The sequence below is a fragment of the Cibotium barometz genome, chromosome 30 (assembly GCF_041138505.1).
Source record: "Cibotium barometz isolate CiBa-2024 chromosome 30, ASM4113850v1, whole genome shotgun sequence".
NCBI lineage: Eukaryota > Viridiplantae > Streptophyta > Polypodiopsida > Cyatheales > Cibotiaceae > Cibotium > Cibotium barometz.
In genome coordinates, this window is record NC_141075.1 from 26,705,628 (window position 1) to 26,722,454 (window position 16,827).

Consider the following 16,827-nt stretch of genomic DNA (forward strand, 5'->3'; position numbering starts at 1 on the left):
GTATTTTGCACTCCAAAACATAACATTTGATGCAGGAAGTTTCCACGTGAAACTGCAGAAAAACGTTCACGCCGTGAACTTTTTCTGCAACTTCAAGCCGCAAATTGCTCTCGACATTAACGCCGCAAATCATGGGGTTGCCCTGCCAGAAATAGGTAACCTTATCCTTCTGACACCTCTGATGCCACAAAGTCTGACATAATTTGTGAACACGTGAAAGTTTAGAAAAACGTTCACGCCGTGAACTTTTTCAGAACTCTTCACAGCTTGAACCAGTTAGAAAATCTTCATGGTGTGAACCCTTTTAGAAAACCTTCACAGTGTGAACCCTTTTATGTTCATGACGTGAAATTTTTTTGCAAACTCACGGTTTAGTCCAATCTAATGAACAATCAGGCTTGGGCCACGAAGGTCGGTAAGGGAGGAATGCCTACCACAAAGAAGAGGGGATTTGACCCTAAAATAAAAAATCCTTGAACACATGAAAGTGCAGAAAAATGTTCACGCCGTGAACCGTTTTTTGACACTTCACGCCGTGCACTATTCTTTGAAGTTTCACAGCTTCAGAAACAGAGCAATAGAATCGGAGCAAGATCAAATTGGGTCGACAAAGTAGCTTATCAAATCATACATACATGCACTTAAGATCTGGAAAACTCATCGGAGACGATCTTACACCTGCTGACAATAGTGCATCAAATCACCCAAGATCTTCTTATAAAAAAAGTGTGGGTTGAGGTCATTCAGCAAGCACACACCTGAGTGTCTTAAGGAACCTGACCACCATTGAAACTAGTAGTAGTGAAGAATCCATGGAAGAAGGGTGGAGGTACTCTGGGTTTGGGAAAGAGGAGAAACCACCCTTCCCAACCAGGTCCAGTGGTATCATTGATATCGCTCGGAGATTTTTTGGTCTCCAAACCAGTCATGACAAAGAAACACAATCTGCCGAGCATGGGTCCGTCAACCAGCGCCGCTGGACTCGGTCCACGACAAGAAGTGCCCATCCAAACGTTGAATTCTAGGCTGTGGAACACCGGCACCCCCCGAATGAGACGGGACATGGAAAGTGCGGCCAGGATGGGTTAAATATTCTTCCCCACCTTCGGAGGAAGTAGAGTTAGGTCTCAGAAGGAGTGAGGTGGAACGATAGCTATACGAGAGCTGAGCTTAAGGAAACAAGAGCTTGATACTTGAAGGGCGAGAGTTAAGCAAAAGGAAACGGGAAGTTTAAACCTACTCCAATCATGAGGTAAGGAACCAGAATTGGTTATGGGAAGAAGTTAGGGAGAAATTTTGAACTTGGAACCCATAAATGAGGAGTCTAGAGTTGAGGAAGGATTTATAACCATAGAAGAAGAGGATAACCTAGCAAGAGTGGCGGGTGAAGTGGAGGACCGTCTGTACACCAAAAAGGATATTGAGCAAATGATCAATCATCCTACGTTCCTACAAGACATGGAACTTTTGATTTTGCAAAGGCGTATGGAGGTGACTAATGATGAGCCACTCTAAGGTACAGCGGCGGCAGGACCATCCCATGGACCAGAGATACCTAAAAGAGCCAATATAGGAAGGGGACGAGGTCTAGGAAGGGGGGGAGAAATTTTTCAAAGGCCAAGGATGGATCCAACCATTGACCTTAATGTAGCCACAAGGACAGACCTGCTAAATACGGCGATAGAGATGGGTCGAGGAATGGTTAGAGAACTAGGCAGCACTGCTCTAGAATCCCAACCCTCCCAGATAAAGCCACATATCATCTCCAAACTCGTCCAAAAATTCTCTAGGGAGACGGAGATCCTATCCAACATGTAGAGATTTTTGAATCTATATGTGAAACCTTCGGGTCTATCAGTGATGTGACAATGATTCATGCCTTCTCACTAACCTTAGAAGGGAAAGTGCATCAGTGGTTCCGAACCCTCAAGCCCGAGGATAAGATTGACTTCACAAGACTCAAGAATTTTTTTGTGCTCAGCTTTGCCCGAAGTGGTGACAGATGCAGCCCTGTGGCACAGCTACATAATATCAAATAAAAGGAAGTTGAGTCGATGAGAGACTGTGTGTCTCAACTTAAGCACTTAAATTCAAGGTGCAAACTACGGGAGAGGTTAACTGATGATCAGTTATTGCCTTGCTTTCGGAGAGGGGTTAGAGACCACAAAATGCACGATTACTAGGTACTAGCCCGATGACCTACTACTCTTGATGCATGTCGTAAACTGGCAATTGAATATGAAGATAATATGCTGAAATTGCTACAACCGAAAGATGTCAAAACGTCTTCAGCAACTATGACTTCGCGTGTCTCGAGTCACCCAAGAAATTGGAACTCGGAGCAAGCAAGTTGGAAACATGACGGTGGACGAGATCAGTAATGCTATATTAGAGAAATTGAAAGTAAAGGAGGGAAGAGAAACATCTGGGCATGGGCATAATCATCTTTATCCCTACACGGAATTGGTGTGGTGCTCTATGTGTGCTGATTGAATCACACTAACACCGAATGTCCACAATTAAGAGAAAGGCCATTACTCTATTGTGCCCACTGTGTAAAATTAGGAAATCATGACACTTCAATGTGCAGATATCCAAGATTTCAGAATGTTGCATAGCTACCAACACTTAGAGTTCCATTGGCTTTATCTGTGCCAGTTGTACAGATCACCGCTACTGCTGGACAACCCAACTCTTGGGGGATGTTCCAGGCGGCACAAGATGCTTCACCTTTGCCACCACTAGTTCTACCACTACAACCACAAGATGCTTCACCTTTGCCACCACTAGTTCTACCACTACAGGCTAAAATTAATCAAGTATTGATTGAAGAACTGTCAGAGCAGAAGATGTTGATATGGTGCATGAAGTAGAATTTAGCGCGGAGAGTACTATGAGGAAACGACGAAGGTCACACCTGATTCTATGTCCTACAGAATAACAAGCCAGTATACCTGTGTTTCAAACCATGGTATAGTGGAAGGGCAAGGACATGAACTCAAACCTGAGAAGAGGACCGCTATAATGTTTTGGTTGTGGAGGGCCGCATCGAGTTGCGGAATGCCCAAACAAGAATATGGTTCATACGCACCAACCCCAACAAGTGGCTACTGCTACGCCTAAGGACATGCCAGTACTCACTTGTACTAAATGTGGGATTGACCATTTAATCAAGGATTGTCCATATTGTGCAAGTGGTTCAACTTCTACTACCAATCAGGCCACCATCCAAACCATTAGTGTGCAACCTTGAAATATCAGACCACTCAATGTCCTAACAAGAGCTCAAGCTCAATTAGGAGCCAAGGGAAAGAACCGAGCGGATGTGACTATTTCCAGAACTGGCCACAGGAGAAGAGTGAAAAAAGTGGGTAAGGGTGACACAAGGGTCACAATCCAAGATGGATCCGAAGAAGATACAATCGACACGATCCACCCAATCAAGAGAAGAGGGAGATCAAGGGATCAATCACAAGGGGCTGGACCTAGAAGAGCAAAGGGAGAAACCAACAACTCCTAAAGGAGTCAGTGAATATCCCAATGCCAACGAGAAAATAAGAAAGCTCGAAGATGACAGGGCCTTAGTCGAAGAATATCAACGGCTTCATGAAGCCAAGCTAAGGGCTAACCGGGTCAGGGATACAATTTATCCATGAAACGAGCCAACCAGGGAAAGGGAATTGGACGTACCTACCCCAATTCCATAAGAAACAGAAGAGGGATCCCAAGAAAACGCAATGTCCAGAATGTTTGAGGAAAATGCATTGGGGGAGCCCATCCATTCCTTCTCTATGGAGGAGGAATGTGAGTCACACACATGGGGGGAACCCTGTATCTCCAAAGAACCCAGAGACATAGGAAGTCTCGCGGCTGTATTGTCCACACTTGTACAAATGCCATTAGGGCAACTGTTACGCAATTCACCAACCCTATGGGAAGATATAAGATAATGGGTAGAAGGCAGGAGCCGCCGATAATATAGATGAGGCTCTGCCACCTCTGGCAGAAAGAACCTTGAGACACACAAGGAAAACCCGAGTCGTTAAGATACTAGTTAATCAACTGGGGCATTATTATGAAAGTGACAACACAAATTCTACAATCCCAATTCATCATAATGGGTACCACACTGGCTATCCTAGAATGGTGGGGTGGGGGTTAGCATCATCACAAAATGTTACTGGGAAAATTGGGGGAAACCTGATCTAAAAAAGGCAGATCTAATTGTTAAAATGGCTGACGGAACATCTTCGAGGTGGCCCATTGGACTTATGGAGAATGTGAAATTCAAACTCTTTACGTTTCGCCTACCATCATACATTTGTGGTCATGGACTTCAACCTGATTCATAATATGACATTATATTGGGGAGACCCTTCATGAGGAAATCCAAATTGGTGCATAATTGGACCTTAGATCATCTGTATGTACGTAGGGATTCAACAATTTTAAAGATAGATTTAAGAACATGGAAAACACACCCCATGGAAGGGCAATTGTTTGGTAATGATTCGGTCACAATGGAACAGACCACCTCGATACAAATATGCCAGCCCTCGGTGGGAAATCCCAAGGAAGATGAGGAAACAGAAATATATGCATCACTTCCTCCTTCGGACTTCAGTGAAAACTGGATGTATGCGTTGGCTACCATAGATGTGATGCAACCCAGGGGGACCTAGTATGTGGAATCTGGAACTGTCCCCATGACCTTTATCTGTATGGTTAATTGGTAGACGATTGATGAAGCATCAGAAGAGGAGACATTGATATAGAAGGGACCATAGCACAAGGCTGTACCAATGCTCAATGCCTCAGAAGGTGGCGAAAATAGAAATGATGTATTGCCCGACGAAATGTCCTATTACACGAAGAAGACCCATGGATGCCCAGTGGGCTGAGATACCTTGAGGCCACTAAGGTACACGATGAGTTCTTTAAGGATTGGGGTGAGGAGTTGAGTAAGATATCGTTGGAGGGAAGACACAAGGAAAAGTCACCCTTTAAGAGCTAGAAACACCCAAGCTTACAAAAGCTGGGTGCTAAAAACGCAATAAAGCCTTGGCAGAAGCAGAACGTGAGGCTAGAAAGATCATGAATAAAACCAAAAGTGAAAAAATGAAGACAAACCAGACTTGCTCTCAGTACTACCTGACCACTTCAAAACCTATACTATTGAACGAAAAGTGGCCGACTGACGATAACAAGGGTTAAGGAGGATGGGCGACATGTCCACATCATACGATAGCCCGACAGAAGTCAAGGAAGTGGATATTGCAGGACCAAGGGAGGGAGCTCAACTCGTATACATTGCTAAGGAGTTGACTTCGATTGAAGAAGATGAGCTCGTCGCTTTCCTTAAGGAATTTAAGGACTGTTTTGCCTGGAATTACAGGGAGATGAAGGGGGAATTATAGAGAGAACCACCTGAGGTAGTACAACATACGATTCTAATCATGGACTGTTTTGCCTGGAATTATAGGGAGATGAAGGGGGAATCATAGAGAGAACCACCTGAGGTAGTACAACATACGATTCTAATCATGGAAGGGTTGAGACAAACCAGGCAGAAACCAGGAAAGACCATTATCCACTGTCCTATACACGGAACATGTTTTGGAAAGAGTGGCTGGGGAGGAAGCTTACAGCTTCTTGGATGGATTCTCCGATTACAATCAGGTGTCCATAACACCAGAGGATAACACCAGAGGACCAGCATAAGATAGCTTTCAATACAATGTGGGGGACATTTGCATACAAGGTTATGCCCTGCGGCCTCACCAATGCCCCAGCAACATTTCAACGCGGTTGATGTTGTCCACAACTATCAAGGACTACTTACAGAAGTGGTTGGAGGTATTCATAAACGATCTGTGTGCACACTCTCTATGGGCAGACCATCTGGCCTACTTGAGGAACGTGTTCGAGCAATTATATCGTATATCCTTGAATCCTTTAAAGTGTCAATTTTGGGTCAAACATGGTGTGATATTGGGACACATTGTCTCAAAGCATGGTATATCCACGGATGATAGCAAGGTCAAGCTGATATTGGAGCTGCCACCATCCACCAATTACAAAGGTGTGCAAAGATTTATGGGCCATTGGGGTATTATCGCCACTTCATAATCATGGTTTTTTGTAGGAAATACCTTTGTACAAAGATAAAATGCGACAGCTTATCAAGCTTGCTGCACCTTATCAACTAATTTGCGAGAGAAATATATAAGCTAGGAAAAGATAATGTGCTAAGAAGATGCGTTAGAGAAGATGATTTTGTCACAATATTGGATGAAGCTCATTCAGGGATAGCAGGCGAGCATTTTGCTGGAGAGATCACAGCTCGAAAAGTGCTTCAAGAAGCACTATGGTGGCCCCCTACGTTATTCGGAGACACCATAGAATTTGTCAAAAGGTGCGAAGAATGTTAACGTTTTGCTATCCCCCACAACAAAAGGACAAGATGACACTCATCCCTATTATTGTAAGATAACCATTCGAGAAATGGGGAGTAGATTTTGTTGTACCTATTAGTCTAGCGGCACATCCCCCAAGCCCGATACATGATCGTGGCCACGGACTTTTTCACAAAATGGACAGAAGCCGGAGCTTCCAAGAGAGCTGATGCACGAACAACAGCAAAATTCTTATATGAGAAAATTATCTCGAGGTTTGGCTGCCCATTAGAATTAGTTAGTGATCATGGCTCACATTTTATTAATGAGGTGATTGATTTACTTGCGGGATTCTTAGTGGCCCATCGAAAATTATCACCTTATTCTCCACAGGCCAATGGTCATGCAGAGAGTACAAACAAAATTCTGTGTACTATCTTGACAAAAACCTTGGAAGCAAGTCGAATAGGCTGGGAACATAAGTTGACAGTAGCCCTATGGGTGTACCGAACATCATATAAGGTAGTGACGGGGTACACTCCTTTCCATTTAGCTTATGGTGTTAAAAGCATGCAGTTCTCTTAAATCGAGACACTGCCCTAGCAAAGGCAGAGGCCAAACAAAATTGGCCTTGGATGGCACCTGAGAGCCTATGTATGCGTCCACCTCCCTTCAGCAAAGCTCAAAGCAGTAGAAATATCCTTCATAGAAGTCTCCTCCTGTTGCTCCGTCTCTTCAGAATCCGAGCTAAAGCACTGCTCCACTTCTTTGCTTGGCGCTGAATGCTCTTGCAGGGACCGTCGAACTGATGTGGTCTCCGCCTTAGGTCGCCCTTGCTGCATAGGCTGCTTACCCTTCACCGTGGCTAACCTCTGCCTAACTGTATTCAGAGCAAGAAGGTCCGGCCTAGTGGTAGAACTACGGGGCATGTGAGCAGGGAAATAAGGAGAACAAAGAGAAGGAGAATGAGGCACACAGTACACAGCACAATGAGGCTTCTGGAATGGATGCCTCTGAAACGCAGATGTCACCTCTCACAATCTTCCCTTCCATACACTGCTAGACGGACAGGATGAATTCATGCATGCCGTCCCCTCACTGGTGCGAGTTTATAGGGATTCTCATGCATCACGTCGGCCATTACCGCAAATAATGTCGGACAAAAAGTTAAATCAAGCCAATTGCCAGCCGACTCGTGCGAAATGTATTCCCCACCGTTCAAATTTAAAAATCCAAGCGGACTCTGATCCACACACAAGCTCTGAATTTCCTCTGTTCTCTGATCTTTTACTCCGCCCTGATCTGAACATGTACTCTGAACTACAGGGGGAGTGCCCACAAATGGCTTAAGTCTAAACCCATTTACCCCCTTTGGTACCAATGTTCCAAAGAAATCTGAAAGCATGAAAGTTCCTTGCCCTAAGTCTTTTTCAATTCTGTAGGGCCCAATGTACCTGAGCCTCAACTTCCCTGGGTGTGGCCCTAACTTGGAATTGTAAAGCATGACCCAATCTCCCACTTTGAAGACTTTGAACTTGACATTCCTATTTACCCAAGCTTGTCTCCTTTTTCGAATAATCTTTGAAACATAAGCACTCATTGCTCTGTCTTCCTCCAACTGATTCAGATTGTGCTGTCTATAGATCAGAGATTCTCTGAATGGGAGTCTACTTTCTGCAGCAACTCTCAAGCTAGGCACCACAAACTCCATGGGTACTACTGCTTCTAACCCATAAACAAGCCTAAAAGGAGTCATTCTAGTGGTTACTTTAAAAGCTGTTCGAAATGACCATAAAGCTGAGTCCAATTTCATATCCCAATCAGACTTGTTGTCTTGAACAATCTTCTTGATGATTTTAAGCAAGATTTTGTTTAAACTCTCAGCCTGTCCATTTGCCTGAGGATGATAGGGAGTGGACTTCTTATGCAAAATCATATGGGTTTGAGTCAGCTCTCTGATAACATCATTCAAGAAGTGTGTTCCCTGATCATTGACAAGCTCAATGGGACATCCAAACCTTGTCATGATGTTACTATACAAGAATTTGGCCACACTAGCTGCTTTATTGTCTCTGAGAGCCACTACTTCCACCCATTTAGTACAGTAATCTATAGCCACCAGAACATAACTCTTACCTGTCTTGCTTTTTGTCTTAATAGGACCCACAAAATCTAATCCCCATTTCTGAAATGGATCTAAAGGTAGCACAGGGTGGTCTGACATCCTATCTTTAGAATTGGGTTGGCCCACTTGCTGACAAACCAAACATTCCTTGGCATATGTGTGAGCATCCTTCAAAACTATTGGCCACCATAGACCTGATTGTAAAATCTTCTTGCCTGTTATTTCCCCTGAGAAATGACCTCCAGACAACCCTGCATGTGCCTCTTGTACCACTACTGCTTGTTCAAATTCAGGAACAAATCTTCTTATTATCTGATCTATCCCCTTTCTATACAATGCTCCAGCAATGACTAAAAATGGTTTGCTTTTCAGCACAAACTTCCTTTTCTGGTCCACACTCATCTCTTCTGGTAACAATCCATCAGTGAGAAACAGCAACATTTGATCATAAAAGGAGTCAAAGCTCCAGCTCTGAACAACAAACAGATCAGAGTCAGGGAAATAATCATTAACTCCTGCGGCATCTTCTTTACTTTCAAGTCTGCTTAAATAATCTGCCACAACATGCTGATTTCCTGGAGTATGTACTATCACAAAGTCAAATTCTTGCAACAACAACATCCATCTTGCTAACCTTCCTGTCAACTGTGGTTTCTTCACAAGAAATAATAGAGCTTGATGGTCAACATGGAAGAAGACTTTGTTAGCCAAGAGATAATGTCGAAATTTCTGTAAAGAGAACACCATGCCCAAAGCTTCTCTCTCTGTTATTACTGAGTAATTCCTCTCAGCTGAAGTAAGCATTCTACTTGCATAGTAGACAGGTCTGAACCAATTTTTTATTTTTGCCTGCATAAGAACAGCTCCTACTGCAATGTCTGAAGCATCAACAAATACATGGAATGGTAAAGACCAATTAAGAGGCTGTAAAATTGGAGCTACCACCATCATCTTCTTTAAAGTCTGAAATGCCTTTTCTTGGGCCTCTGACCACCTGAATTCTACTCCTTTCTTGGTTAAATGTGACAAGGGTGCACATACATCTGACAAATATCTTAAATGTCTGCTGTGCCACTTGATCTGACCCACAAACCTAGATGTTTCCTTCAGATTCACTGGGCTCTTGGACTTTATGATGCTCTGAATTTTTCTTGGATCCACCTGTATACCTTCCTCTGAAATTATGTGGCCCAACAAAACTTCTCTTTTAACTGCAATTGCACATTTGTACGGATTCAATGACATACCATACTTCCTGCATCTCTCAAAACCTTTCCTCAAGTGCTCCAAATGCATCTCTTTGGATCCAAACACATAGAAATCATCCATAAATACTCTCATAAAAGAAGACAAATAGGGCTCAAACACTCTACTTGCCACCTTTGAGAAAGCTGGTGGTCCATTTTTTAATCCAAAGCTCATTACTGTGAACACAAATGCTCCCCACTCTGTAATGAAGGCTGTTTTGTGTTCATCATCAGGGTGCATCCTGATTTGATTATATCCTAAGAACCCATCCAGAAAACTATACATTTGATGCCCTGCAAAAACTGAATCTAGCAGAGTATCTGCAAAAGGTAATGGAAAAGGATCTATGATTGTGGCTGCATTGAGCTTTCTATAATCCACACAAACCCACACAAACTCTGATTCTTCCATTTTTCTTGGGGACTACTACAATTGGAGATAGCCATGTTGCTTCATGTACAGGCTTAATGAATCCCACCCTGGGCAGCTTGTCAATTTCATCTTTAACCTGCTTTGCATAATTGGGATTCATTCTGTACCTCTGTTGGATAACAGGCTTAGCATCTTGCTTCAAATTAATCCTATGGGAATAAAATGCAGGATCAATCCCCTTCATATCTGAATATTCCCATGCAAAAATATCCTTGTATTCCATTAATAATTCCAAAAGATTGTCTTTGAATTCTCCTTCCACATGAACACTAACTTTGACAACTTTAGGGTCATTGTCTGTTCCCAAATTCCATTCATTCAGATCATCCTCCATAACTCTAGCTGATTTCTTCATACTATTTTCATATCTTTGCTCTGCTATTGCAATAGCCTGATCTGTTGATAGATCATTCTGCATCTCCTCTGACTGTGACAGCTCTGATTCCTGTAGAACTCTGAACTATTCCTTAGTCATCTCAGTCCCTGTTTGAATATCCTGTAATTGCTGGTCTCTCTCCTCTTCTGCAGCTACAGCAAAACAATCCTCATAATCTCCCAAAATAGTCATCACATTTATATCAAACACTGGGACAACTGCTGGATTAGCCTTCAAATATTCCTCTTCTTCATCATCTTCTACTTCATCTGCCAGGTGTATGCCTTGTGCCCACAAAGCTCTTTGCTCCTTTGGCATAAATATAGTAGATGTCATGGGTAAAGTCTGTTTCTGGTTCCCCTATTTCAAGATCACCATATTAGCTCCCCAATCTTGCTGTAACTTAGCCTGCCTAAACCAGGGTCTTCCAACAAGGAGCATTGGGTAAGCCAAGTTCCCTGATTGCATCCTGAGTACTACAAAGTTGACCATAAACTTCAATCCTGCAATGAAGATCTCCTAGTTTTTTAGCAAACCTAAAGGTTGTAATCTCCTCTGATCAGCCATTTTTACCTGAAAAGGTGCTGGATGCAACTTTTGGCTCCCAAATTGAATATAAACTGACTCAGGAAGTATATTAACTGACTCAGGAAGTATATTAACTCCTGATCCACCATCCAAAAGAAATCCATGTATGGGGCTGGCCCTGATATTTGACTGATATGGCAGGAACTTTGAAATCAACATCTTCCACCTGAACAATATTACTCATTAAAAAATTACTTTGAGGTGAATCAACACCTTTTCTCTGAAGAATTCTTTGAAACAGCAAATCTCTGAACCCTGGTACTAATGTCAGCAATTGGTCAAGAGAAATCTGAATTTTTGAATGTAACAGAGCTTCATAGAGTGAGTCAACCTTAGAAATTTCCTCTTCTCTTTTGTCCTGTCCTTGTTCTTCACAAACCCCTTCAATTTGTTCTAACATTAGTTCTTCCAAAGCTGGCTTCTTCTTGTCCAACCTTGCTTCTAACTTTCTCCTGATTTGCCCATTGAATTGGACCTTTATTCAACTTTGCAGCTCTTGTCACTGCCAAGGCAGGAACTTGTTTTTTCCCATCCTTACCATTTGCATGGACTACACATCCAGAACAATCACAAGCAACATTCTCAACCATATCAGAGTTACTCTGAAACTGGTCCTCTATCACTCTCACTGCATTTAACTGTGTTATTTGTTGGTTTTGCTGCATCTTTCCTCGCTGATTTTGATCTGCTATACAGGGTACCTTACAATTGGGATACCCCTCTCTGTCCTATGCTTGCACCATAACTCACAAGCTGGACCTTGTCTATGACCCTCTTTGTCACAATAAGTGCACTTCAATTCTCCTCTAAAATCTGATTGCCATGTTTGTCTAGGTTGTGATCTGAACTGTCTATTTGGTCCTCTAGCTTGAGCAGGGAAAACTTGATTAGATGAAGTTTCGTTCTGCTGCTGCTTTGACCTTTGTACACCGAGGGGAACTCTTCCTCTGAAACTTGGGTTATACCAGCAATTGGTTGCTAAATGTCCTTCCTTTGAGCATATCTGACACACTGGTCTATCATTTGTTAATACTAAGGCATACTTCAATGCTTTAAGCCTCTTTAAGTTGTTCATCATCCAATCCTTTCTTCTTCTTTTTGCCCTTATCTTTGAACTTTGAAGATTTATTCTTCTTTTTCCTTTTCTGTCTAGTTAATTCATCATCTGAATCTGAGTCACTATTATATTCTAAATTATCATCAGAGCTCTTTGAGTCTCTGTATCTCCATCAGAGTCAGATTCCAGGTCTGAATCAGACCTCTTTTTCTTTTCCTTCTTCTTGGTAACACCCAACCTCTTTTCTACTCTTACTGCTGCTTGCACCAAAGCATCAAAACCTGCAGCAATGTCTACATTAGCCACTGCTGATCTGATTGTCTTCCTTAATCCATTCAAGAAATAAGAAGCTAACATTTCATTGGAAAGCCTATCTGCTCCTTCCAATCTTCGAGAGAGAACCCTGAACTTCTGAGCATAGTCCTCTACTAGCATTTCTTTTTGTTGAAGATCTTTAATTTTATTTATGATGTCATTGGTTGTTTTCTCCCTTCTGAACCTTGCAAGAAAACTCTCTCTCAAGGCATCAAAGTTTCCAAAATGTCCCAAACCATACTGGCTAAACCAATCCATTGCTGAGCCTTCTAAGGTAGCAGCAAACTGCCTCTTCTTCACCTCTCCCCCATAAAGTGTGTCATAGCCACTAGCCTCCCACCTTGTTTGGAATTGGGCTACATGGCAGTCAGGGTCCTCCTTGGGTTTTCCCCTGAACTTTGCTGATCTCACCTTTGGGTTCTGTGCTGGTGGATTTTGAGGATTCATTGCTGCCCCTCTAACTGGCCTCCTTGCTAAGACTGGTAATGATTCAAACTGCAACCTTGTCCTACTACTTCCCCTAATAACTCTATTCAACAAGGTTCCCCCAAGAAATGCCCTGAAAGTGCTTGAGAATACGGTGGATTTTGAGCATCTTTTTAAAGTAAATTTTAATATTTACTAACAAAAATGTTATTTTGCTGATTTGTGTTTATGATTTGCACGTGGATCGTCGATATGGTGATTAGAATGCGTGTTACTACTATTCAATGGATGAATCGACATTGAGAGGGAATTCCGTGAGTTTAATGCTATTTTTTATGGTTTAAAATAAGCATTAATGAAAATTTTTACGAAAATACCACATATTTTATTGTGGATATTTTTGGTAGAATGGATTCCCTAAAATTTTTTCCTAATTTTTTAGAAATTTTTTGAGCATTTTTATGGTTAAAAATGTATTTTTATACATTTTTACAGATTTTTCTGCGGGTATGCGATCAAATTGCAGTAGGGGACAGCATGTTGATGCATGAAATGCTCTCCCGTGTGCGTGGGACCCTCTCTGCCTCTCAATTCTGATTTTTCCTTCTTTTTTCCTCTCCTCGTGTAAATTTCTCTTAAAAGGGATTTTTTAAAATATTAATCATAATTAATGTTAATTATGATTAGGATTAGTTTAATTAAAAAGGTTAATTAATGCCTAGTGAGCCTCCTCTCTAACAGAGAAGGAGGGGGTGGAGAACAACCATGGAATGGTGTGAAGGAGAGAGGAGAATGGAGAGGGAAGAGAGAGAGATCCCTCTCTCTCAAATCTATGCACAGGCGAGGGGGGCTGCGCAGCAGCCGCGCCGGCGGAAAAAAATCCCCCCCTAAAAAATCAAAACCATAAGCTTAATTAAGCTTATTAAATATGTTTTTTTTAAATGAGTTTTTTTAATTTAAAAAAAACCTTGAAAAAAAGGCCTAGAAAAATAGAGAACAATTTGACATTTGGGAAAAAAAAATCTCATGAAATTTCTGAAATTTTTTCTCTTAAATTTTTTTTTTTGGCTTTTCATCTTCCGAAAAACCTTTGGCTTTCCACTTTCCCGAAACCTTTTGGCTTTCCGAATTCCGAAAAATCTTTTGACCTTCCGTATTTCGAAAACTTTTGACCTTTCACATTTCAATTTTTTTTGTCTTTTCATTTTCCTGAAACTTTTGGCTTTCCATATTCCAGGAAAACCGTTGGGATTTCGAAATTTTTTGACCGTTCGTATTCTAAATGCATTCGGGGTAAATTAAAATTTTCAAAAAATCTTAAAAATTAGTGAAAAATTAGACAAAGGTTATTTTAAATTTCAAGAAAATGTGGGGTTGGTGTTTGGCATGTGGTGTGTCATTTCGAGCGCCCGTGACCATTCAAATTCCTTTTAAAATATATTTTTTGACCCAGAAAATTAGAAAATCCATTAAAATTATAAATTTTCATTGGATTTGAGAATTGTCGGGCAGAATTGGAAATTTCGTGAACGATGGGATTCTCAGGAGAAATTAGGAATTTTCTAGAAATTATTTTTAGAAAACCTAGAAATTGATATTTTTAAAATATCAATGGTATTTTGGCAAATCTAAATTACTAAAAATTTTTTGGAAAAATATAGGTTTGGAATGCCATAAGATAGGTTTGGTGGAATTCAAAATTATCGTATTTTGAGGCCCTATAAAATTAGGGAAAATTAGAAAAAAATCATGATAATTTTTTTCTCGAGAATTTAATATTTTCAAGGATTATTTAATATTGAAGTACGTTTTCTCGTGCTGGCATTAGATAGATGAGGGTTATTGGCATATTATTAATACGATTATACCTCGTATTAGTAGATATTTCTGTTTGGATTAATTCTAAACGATGTTTTTATGATTTTTTGCCATTGTTTAGCCATTCTTTTTGGACATGTTCCTTAATTTCTTCAATGATGGCTAGAATCTCCATTCAAATTGTGTTTCACCGTTGACACTTTTCCATGATAATTTATTTTGCACTTATTTTAAGTATGGTTTGTGCTTAATTTCTTAAGCCTAAGACAAATTCTATCATAGGTCAGTTGATCGGTTTGTTTTGGTGTGGATTTTATTGGATGTTTTCCAAGCTTTATATGGACTCATCAAGTTCTACCTAGATCACTTGTGTCTAGGAGTTTTTTATTGAGTGCTACATACATGTGTTTCACTTGCTTACTTTGGAGTTTTGCTTGAAGAACGACACCACGTTCGTATACTCCGGATTGATGAGTTGGCCACCAATTTTAATACTTCTTTTGGCATGATTAATGTCCATTAGATGGTATGCATTGATTTTTAGGATCAACTATGGTTTTTATGGATTCGAGGAGCTTCTATGCTTTTATTCATAGTTTTATAAGGATCTTTTGATCTTTTGGATAATATCATGTGCTTTGAAGGTAGCATTTGCCTTCGTTTTTTGCACATAATTTTGGAGTATATTGCTTGTACTCTTGTACATATTCCAACTCAGATACCTAGTTGCTTATATATCTAGGTGAGTTATTTTGCTACCCTAACTTTATTGTGTTTTGGGTAGTTATCATTAGAAAGGCACCAATAATTCAAAATTCTTTTCTAATAATGTACTCGATAAGGGTTATTCCTTGATGTAGTCTCAGGTATATAGAGACACGTTTTAGTATGTGAAAGTCTAGATAAGGCCATCTTATTCCTTTTATACACAGGATTTTATTCATATTTTCCTAGACGGCATACTAGGGAGTTTTCAAATTGTTAAGGTATATATGGGTGGTATCATGGTGGTATGTATGGGTGGTATCATGGTGGTATGGGACGCTAGTGATCCCTCACATATATTATATTATGGGATAAGTTGGGCTCAAGATTATTGCTTTGCTTACATCACTTAGCATGTTGACCTCAACATTCAAAGACAATCTCATTTTCTAAATTCACTAGAAGTTATAGTGTGGGCATTCTCTAGATAAACTTCTTTTATCTATAGCTTGCATGTATTGATGAGTGTAATCTCGTTGGCATTTTCATTTGTTGAAATCTCTTTCTTCAAAGTTTAACAAGTTTATCTTGTTGTGTTCGAATTAAGGAAATTTGGATTTTTCCTTTCTTGGTATTTTTCCTTTCTTGGTATTTTTTTCTCTAGTTTCGTACTTTAGGTGATTTATACAGTCAACCTGATGGTTTACGGATGGACATATGTGACTAATTGAGATGCTGATGACTCTCTATGTTGATATGGGTAACTCGAGACGTCAATTGATCCATGTGTAGATGTGGGTACGTCGGGACGCCGATGAATCCGTGGTTTCTGCTGTTATAATGCCATGTTTTCTTACTTTATTTCAAATGGTTTACAACGAGGAAATTACTTTGAGTATGAATTCCTCTGATCATCCGCAGTCTAATGGGCAAACAGAGCGTATGAATCAAATTGTAGAGGATATGCTTCGTGCATATGTCTCTAGAAAATCATCATATTGGGAAAAATATTTTCCAATGATGGAATTTGCCTATAACCGTTTTAAATATATGGCTATTGGTTTTAGTCCGTGCATACTTATGTATGGGTATCAACCCAGGGTACCTATTGATGTCAGTCTTACGGACATCGAGCTTGATGCATCGAGGAATTTCTTGCGTGATATGCAGGAAATGCTGACCGAAGCTCGGGATTCTATCAGGAGTGCTCAGGATAGAGTACGACTTTATACTGATAGGGGACGCTCATCTCGGTCTTTTGAACCAGGAGCGTTGGTTTATTTAAAAGTTCATAAAGATTTTCAGACTTTGTCAAAAGGAAAATGCTCAAATTTATCTCCTA